The sequence below is a fragment of the Gavialis gangeticus genome, unplaced genomic scaffold (genome assembly GCF_001723915.1).
Source record: "Gavialis gangeticus isolate Ggan-Ray unplaced genomic scaffold, GavGan_comp1, whole genome shotgun sequence".
NCBI classification, from domain to species: Eukaryota; Metazoa; Chordata; order Crocodylia; family Gavialidae; genus Gavialis; species Gavialis gangeticus.
In genome coordinates this window covers 91,747,251-91,755,771 of record NW_017729031.1, presented here as the reverse complement: position 1 = coordinate 91,755,771, position 8,521 = coordinate 91,747,251, and the positions used below count along the sequence as shown (strand labels likewise).

The following is an 8,521-nucleotide window of genomic DNA, read 5'->3' as shown; positions in this document are numbered from 1 at the left end:
CCCCCCCCCCCCCAAAAAAAAAAAAAAATGTTTTTAAATGGTACCATATGACAGGATTCTCACTCTTGGCTTTTAAAATGTAATCAGGAAAACACCCAGGTGATTTAAAATTTGACCGAGGAGAAAGCACATTTGTACTACTGGCTAGAAAAATCTACCAGTTCATAGCTGTAATGGTTAGAGTTGTGGAATACTAGGCTTGTCAGGCCAAAGGCTGTGGCATGGTGGAAGAAGGCATCCAACCTGGTCTGTTTTCTTTCACAAGAGAAACGTTGGGAATTTAAAAAGCTTCTGTAAGGGCCAAGATGTGGTTTAGCCTTGGATGCGGATGGTGTAGTTGTGAGGTCACTTGCTTCGGAATAGATGTTTTCAGGTCTTCTGGGCATCAGGTGTCTGGGTCGGTCAGGTTAGAGGCCTCTTCCCATAACTCCCTGTGACTTGGCTATGGAAGCTTGGCTAAAGATCAAGGTTTGCAGCTGTGTACTAAGATGCTTTTAATGGTCAAATACTGAGAGAAGTTGAAGATTAGCTGTATGATGGAAAGCAGGTGGGAGGCCTGTTTTTAGAGCTTATATCTTGCTTCTCATGCCCTCCCTTCATGAGAGGGATGGCAAAATCTCTCTGTAGAAAGCCAGACCTTTCAAGGTCGTAATTCCTTTTTTTAGCAAACACTGAAAATGTGAGGGTTTTTAAAGTGTCGTACAGGGTCAAGTTTGCCTGCTGCTATCAGTAGTGTTCCAAGACTTGCCCATTTGAAATGGGCATTGATTTTAATTCATGTGTTTCATGTAATATATAGTGCCAGACAAAACTTGGGTCCCAAGCATTAAAGTTTTCTGAAAATCCTTCCTTTTTCTTTTCTTCCTAAGCCATCAGATATTGCAATAAATCTCATTTTTCCTAAGGGAACACATGGCACTAAGTGAAAATTAAGGTGTTATTTCAGGTATACTTCAGTAGTCAAAATTACAAAACAGTTCTGACCCAGATAGATTTTGGGGTCCTGAATAAACACCTGGGCAAATAAAACTCTTAAAAATAGTAATCTTATTACATTTGAACATTGAATGTGAACTGGTCTCTGAAATATGCATAAATTTGCCAAGGGACTCTTCTGTTGATGAGCTTTTTTGAATGAAAAGGATATCCCTATCCATGTCCTCTGTTAGTTAAAATAACCCTAGCCTTTGATCTGGATAGATTAAAGCCCTTTTAAAACAGGAAAATACTCTCCCAACTTATTTCTTTTTGACACCAGCTCACTAGGTATTACTGCTGTCAGATAGACTAGGAGGATAGGTAGCTGAGTAATTTCCTTTTGTTAACTTTGCACTGGCATGAAGCTAGGAGGTTGCTCCACTGGAGGTAAGTCTTCCAACACTTTGTCAAGGAGAACCTAGGCCCTTTACAAAGTGGGACTGCCTAGGTCCAACCTCTGAAACATCTCACTTAGTACCTTCTGGTCCAGAACTTATTCCCAAGATAAGGGAGATGAAACACTTTGTTCTCTGTCGTCTTTAAGAAACTTTCACTTGTATTTGGAAAACAAAGGTCGTGTTAAAATAAAGTCAGATGTGCTTTTTGTTTCCGTGTTGTCTCCTTTTTCTAAGAGAGAATTTTTTTTGTGGAGCCGGCATGTACAGGAAGCATCATAGTTCTTTTCAGTAACAATATATTGAAGGAGTGAACAATACTATACGTGTCATGTTTTAAGATCTCCCCTGCCCCTGCCCCCCCACCATTAACTTTGTTTATTACTACTTATTCTGATCTTATGTGCTTTCTTTGGGGGCATCTTTTGATATTGCAGATACATGGAAATATTTATCAGTAACTTTAGTGGGAGATTGGAATCTTTTTAGCATTTTCATTCTTTCCTTCTGTCTCTCATAAATGACTAGAGACTTCTTCAGGGTAGTCCTAGATTTACATACCCATTGTGGGGAAAGGGCATGGTGGGGGAGGGGGGGGCAAATTGAGGCCCTTGCAGTGTGGGAGGGAGTGGAGCTGCAGCTGGTGTTACCCAGCTGGGGTGGGACGTGGGCCAGAGCTCTGAGCGGTTTATTGGAGGAGCACGGGGCGGGGTGGGGGGCAGCTCCTGCTGTTGTGCACACCTTGGTGAAGGCATGGGAAGATGCATGCTCCCTGGATCTGTGCGTAGGGTGAGGGCAGGCTGTTGCTGTGGGCTGGAGCCAGGGGTGGCACCAGGCTCTTCCTGGCAGGCGGGTTGGGCTGGGGCTGCACTCAAGGCGGGTGGTGGAACTGGGAAGGGGGGCTATGTGTAGGGGGTTGTGGCCACCCCAAAATTCTCCATAGCTTCCCCCAACCCATCCGTAGCTGCTCCTCCTAGCGCTGCTACTGCTTGCCCCAAGCACAGACCTGGCCCAGTTCCCCTGCCGGGAAGTGGCCCCCAGCTCCAGCTCACAGTGGCAGCCTGGCTTCTCGCATGACTCCCTGGAAGTGTGTGCAGCAGTGGCAGCCCCCTCCACCCCCACTGCCATGGCGAAGCTGCTTGTGGCTCAGTCCTGCACCCCACCGTGGCTTGGCAGCATTTGCCCCACTCCCTGCCTCAATCTGCTCTCCCCATGCCCTTTCCCCTTCCCCAGAACCAACTTACCAGCCAGATGCTGCTCTTTAAGCTGCCAGGCTGCTTATTGGCAATCAGATCAATATTGGCTGAGAAGGCTTGTTAATAATTGGCCATTGGTATCAGCCCAAAAAATCTTTATCAGTGCACCCCTAATTATTTTGCAGGAAGTAAAGTCTAGTTGATAATGTATCATACTATTTACGGTAGAAGGATTGTTTTAATGGAAGTAAAAGATCCTGTGTCTTTTCTGAAGTGGTCAGAGTTCATGTTTATCTAATATTCTCTGAATGTTCATTTCTTGTTCAGATCTGCTTGACTGAAAACACTGTCCCTGTCTTTTATCCTGCAGTCTAATCTGTGATCTGCAGTGTCCTGGAGGAGTACAAATGACTTGGCAACTTGTGCTAGGAGAAGATAAAGGATGCTATTTTTGGAAGAGTGATTTAGGAGCTTAAACCTCATTGGCTTTCAGTGGGATTCAAGCTTCTAAGTGACTTGGGTCTTTTTGAAAAGTGTACCTGTGGTCTCTAATATAGTAGACCTCATCCATTGATGGCTTTGAAAAAAAATTTCATTCTTCTGAGGAACAAAATTTCATGAATCTTGTGTTGTGGAAGATTTGGGTTATAACAGAAGAATTTTAAAACTGCCATTTTGAAGTTCCCAAGTAACAGTAACTGTAATCTTACCTTGGTAGCTCTGCTGCAGCAGTTAATGAATAAACATGATTTTCATGTATTGTTGATGTGATAAAAGCATTATAAATGAAGCAATTTTGACTCTTGCTTACTGGGAACAGAAGATTTTTAATTGTAAAGGTCTTACTGAATTTTTTAGTACATTAAAATTTCTAGTTACACTTATTTGTAGTCTTCAAATGATGAAATGCATTGATGCTGCAATAATATTTGGAAGTCCTAAGAGGCCTGGGTGCCAAACTACTAGTTCCCTTTACCCAAAACTTACTGAATTTTTTAATGTAATGCTGCTGTGTCTTTCATTTTTATTTCCTGAATTCGTAAAAGTTCTTTACGGGATCTGACAAAATATAGTTTGGAAGTTTCATCATGAAGCCAAGTCATTAGCTGAGAGATAGCTTTTGACATTTTTTTTTAGCTCACAGAACAAGTAGTTGTCTCTGTTTTTTCAATGAATGTGCACTAACAGTAAGAGGTATGTTGAGAGATCGCCATGCAGAGTTTAGCACACAGATAAGGGTGCTTTTATTTGTATGGTTGATCTGTGGCTATACCACTTGAATGAAACATCTTTATTATTATCATTCTGTAAAATGAGGTCTCCAGTATTAAATACAGGTTATCTATTAACTACAGAGAATCCACTGCGGGATTTGCATTAAATTTTATAATGTGTTGTAAATTGTCTTCCTTCCATATCTTATCAAACATCTCCATTAAGTGTACTTTTATTATTTGGATGAGCTAGATTTTTTTTATAAGCCCCTATATTTGATTCCTTTTTAGATAGGCTTGAAACAGTAGTTTTCTTGTCAGTGTAAACTTTGTTGTTCCTCATTTTGCTACAATTGAAGTAATCTTGAGCAATTTCTGTACTATTGGAAGTGTGAAAACAACCTGATGTATATAATTTGCAAGAAAAGTGCTAGAGTGCACCTTGGGAATCTGTTCTGTTTAAACTTAAAAGCTTTTAGTTTGAGTACTGTGCAAATAGGATTAATTGTCCACAGTTTATTAGTCCTTTTATCTTCATTACGCAAGTCATGACTGAAATGTAAGGTTCTAGGTAGTGTCTCCTTAGCATATTCCACTATGTTGACTGAGTTTGTTCAAGGAAACTATCTTTTCCAAAATATTTTTTCTGGCTATTTTTTTTGGTGGGTGTAGTTCAAAGACATGTAATGCATCAATTACTGTAAAAGAGTTGTAATAATAATATGCTTATAAAAATGAATTTAGACCTGTGCTTAAGTGCTGTAAAATATAAATGTAAGAATGGGCTGCCACCTTCTGCACTAGTTTCAGCTTCTGAGGATGGAGTCACAGATAACATTATCTATTGTACCACACTAGGTGATGGGAATCTTGGTCTTAATTGGCTAAATAAACCTCAGGTACTGAGTAATTCTTATAAAAGCTCTAGGGGCTGGTAGTAAAAGTGATTCTACTCCCTTCTCTAGTAGTGTACCCAGAAGAATTTTTCAACATATTCACCATATTACTAAAGAAGCCTTTCTTAGGTCCTCAGAGACCCATATTACTGTACTATTTAATAAAAGAATAAAAGAAATTTAGTACCAGAAAAATATTCTGGAAAGAATATGCATGAGATTTAAGAAGTTGTCCTTCAAGAACCTCTCGGCACATCTCAAATTACCATATTTACTTGATTATAAGACAGCTGTGAATGTAAGGTGACCCTCCAGTAATTAGACTGTATATATGGAAAACATACATTTGTTTTAATTTTCCAGATATAGAATCTAATTATTGGAGGTTTGGCTTGAATTTGTCCCCCTCTCACTGCTACAGTAGGGAAGTCAAATCTAGGAGGATCAGGTGATCCCCTTGCTCTCTGTACCCCCCCAATTTTTCCTTCAGCCCCTTCCCCCTCCCCACTTTCCCTGCCCTTTTACTGTCAGACTCTGCTGTCCCTGAGCACGTGGAACTGAGGGACAAATTTGAAAACACTGATTTTGAAATAAACATGCCTGTAGTAATTTGCATATTGCCAATTTCTGTGGTTACCCATAGACTTTGTTCATCCAGAATTGTTGCATTTTACCTATTTTGAAACTGCTGCAAATTGTAGCACAGGTGCTCCATAAACAAGCTTTTAAGCAGAATTTTCATACCTAGTTTATATTTAGTATAAACTATGCATGATATTTAGGGCCCTATTGGATTCACGGTAAAAGTACATTCAATAGGGTCTTGCTGCAACTTGAGGTCATTGCTCCTTGTCCTGTCATCTGCCAGCACTGAGCAGTCTAGCTCCATCCTCTTTCAAACCCCCTTTCAGGTAGTTGAAGATTGCTGTTAAGTCCCCCGCTCAGTCTCCTCTTCTCCAGACTAAATAAGTTCTGTTCCCTCAGTCTTTCCTCATCATAAGTCATGTGCACTAGACCCCTCACCATTTCTGTTGCCCTCTTCTGGACTCTCTCCAGTTTGTCCACATCCTTTCTATAATGGGGGGCCCAAAACTGAACACAGTACTCCAGATTCGGCCTCACCAGTGCTAAATAAAGGGGAATAATCACTTCCCTTTACCTGGCAACACTCCCACCAATGCAGCCCAGTATGCTGTTAGCCTTCTTAGCAGTAATGGCACACTAGAATATAGTGGGCACACACAATGTAGTTCATTGAGCTGGACCCCAGCAGAGTTGACAGCATTTCAAGGCATGGTGACCCCACAGTTTAGCACTGCTCAGTGTGTGTGTGTATACTTTAGCTATACCCCCCTCCCACCACCACCAAAGGATCCATTTGCTAATTAGCCTCTCGCTCATGACTCGAACTGGGTGTTTTTGTCTTGTGTGTGTATACTCTAGCTATGCCCCCCCCCCCCGCCGGTCATTCTTGACAGGCAATTGGCTAGTAATTGTTTTATTTGCCTATACTCCAAGTTACGACAGAGTATATAATTAGTCCATAACTAATATTTTACATCGATTCTAAGGTCTTCTTTTTGTCACCTAGGCTTTGTATATTTTTTTTAATTGTTTTTAGAGGGTAATACATAAGATAGAACAATGGGAAAATTAGCAGGTAAGACTGTCCAAAATTCTAATGCATTTCCTATCTAAAATAGAACTAGATTGATTGATCCATGTATCTGTTTCCCCCCCACTCCCTCCCCTGAGTTTTTTATCTTCTTCCGTTTTTTTGTTTTTTTTTTTAGAGTGGAGGTGCTTTCCAGTTATAAATGCAGCCTATAACAATAAACAAAAAAGCATCAATCAGTGCTAATCACTGACCACCACAGAAAACATTGACATACAAAATATGATCAGTTCTCAGATTCTCACAGAAGATCACTCCTTCATACCTCCCCAGTCTCTACTTTGGAAAGATGGATTTGCAGTATGCTAAAAAGTTTAAAAAATTAGAGTTATTTGAAACAGAGAGAAGTAAATCACCAAATTTTCCACAGCAGTATTTAAATAATATTTCCTAACGTGGCACAGTTCATATACTGTAGCTAGTAATTCCCTTAGCTTTTCTCTTTCTACTACAAATGATTTTTATCCCTCTAACTTGCTCAGGCTATTAAAATTCTCCATATTGATCCACTCTGTCCCCTGGTTTTACCACAGGCTTGAAAAGGCACAAAAGTGTTACTTTCACCCCGCTCGTTGTTTCCCCAAATGGAAAACTTTGTGCATTTGCATTTATATGACAGTAAATGCTGCACAGAAGAGAGCCTTTGAATGCATGACAGTATTCTTATTAAATCTTCAGACTTTGTTGGGGAAAAATGAGATATTAAGTCAAGATATGAACAGAAATGTAAAGAATCACTTGCATCCTTAATAAGTAAATGGCTCTCATTGCTTCTAGCTTTCCTAAAAATAACTGTAATGTGCCATGAATGAAAAATAAATGATTAATATTTCATTGGGATCTGATCCTCAAGTGAGGCACTTTTTTCAGCAGAAAATTCTCCACTTTTCATATGGAGTGTGTTAGTCATTTTATTCCTTTCTGTTTTTCATGTCTATAATATAACCTATTTGTGTTGCCTGGATTTGCAACCCTAATGCAGAAATGATACTTAAAGGAAAGGAACTTTTAATGAGTCCATTCCCATCACCTCCTTGTAGACCAAGATTGTGCTGTTCTGAAACATGTATGCAATATGTGTTTCATCTCCAGTCTGCTTTGGACTGTATGTGGAGATGATTCAGAACCCCAGTATATTCTACAGAACTGTTGGCTCTCTGTCTTTATGAAGCCCAATTCACTATCTGCTAGATAACAAATAAAATTAGATCTTTTTGTATCTTTAATTGTATTAGTGTTAACAGCCATTGAATGTGGTGGGACAATATGAACGCATTTTTAACTTTTACTGAGTTCTAATTATAAGGTTTTCCCCTTTACCTCCTGGGGGTTCCCTGTCAGCCTGGGAGCAGGCATGGAAAGGAAACTTGCCTACCCACTGCACCTGTCCTGGGCTGAGCCTAGCCATCACACAGCCCTGCTGGAGCCAGGACAACAGAGGCACCGGCAATGGCAGGTCTGGGAGGGAGAGTGGAGGGGGGGATGCTCCTCTGAGCATGGAAGGGGAGGAGGGTGAAATTCTTACCTTTTTGGGCTTAGTCCCAGCTAGGGGTGCACTGGTTGGGTATCAGATTGGCATTGGTAAAAAGAGAAATGATGTTATTGGCTTTGTTTGGTCATCATAACCGATAAGGCAAAATGCCTGAAGTTACCCTGGTGAGTGTAGTCTGGTCCCTGTGCCCCACTAGCTAGTCAAGCCCATAGCAGACCACAGGTCCCAGTGATTAGTGGGGGCCTGGAGAGAGGTCACAGGGTGCTGCATTCAGCAGCAAAGGAACTGTTATGGTACCTGATGCTGCTGCCATTGCCATGCCAACATCACATGCATAGCAGGGGCCTGAGTGCCAGGGCTGCCATTGAGACTTCATGCTTGATGCAGGTAGGGGAAGGTGCTGCACGAGGGCCATTCCACTCCACTGGGTGCCTTTGCAAAAGCAGCTTCTCCCCAGCAGCCATGAGAGCTCAGCTGTGTGGGGCCCGGTGACACTGAGGCAGTGGTGTGCTCTGGGGCTCCAGACATACCTAGTGCTGCTGTCCATATGAGGGTCCATGCTGCCTGGGGTGTGGGGCTGTGGTAGGAGCTGTGAGCTAGGGGACAGCGTGCATGGGAATAAGGTGGTCACTGTGTTCCTCATCAAGGGCCAAAGCAGGCGGGGGGGGGGGGGGG

At 41.6% G+C, this 8,521-nt stretch overlaps 1 protein-coding gene across 7 annotated transcripts in view; it reads left to right on the top strand.

Annotated features, from left to right (window-relative positions):
• HDAC4 (histone deacetylase 4) overlaps positions 1 to 8,521 on the top strand; it is a 481,696-nt gene that overhangs the window by 149,777 nt on the left and 323,398 nt on the right. The window lies entirely within an intron of this gene.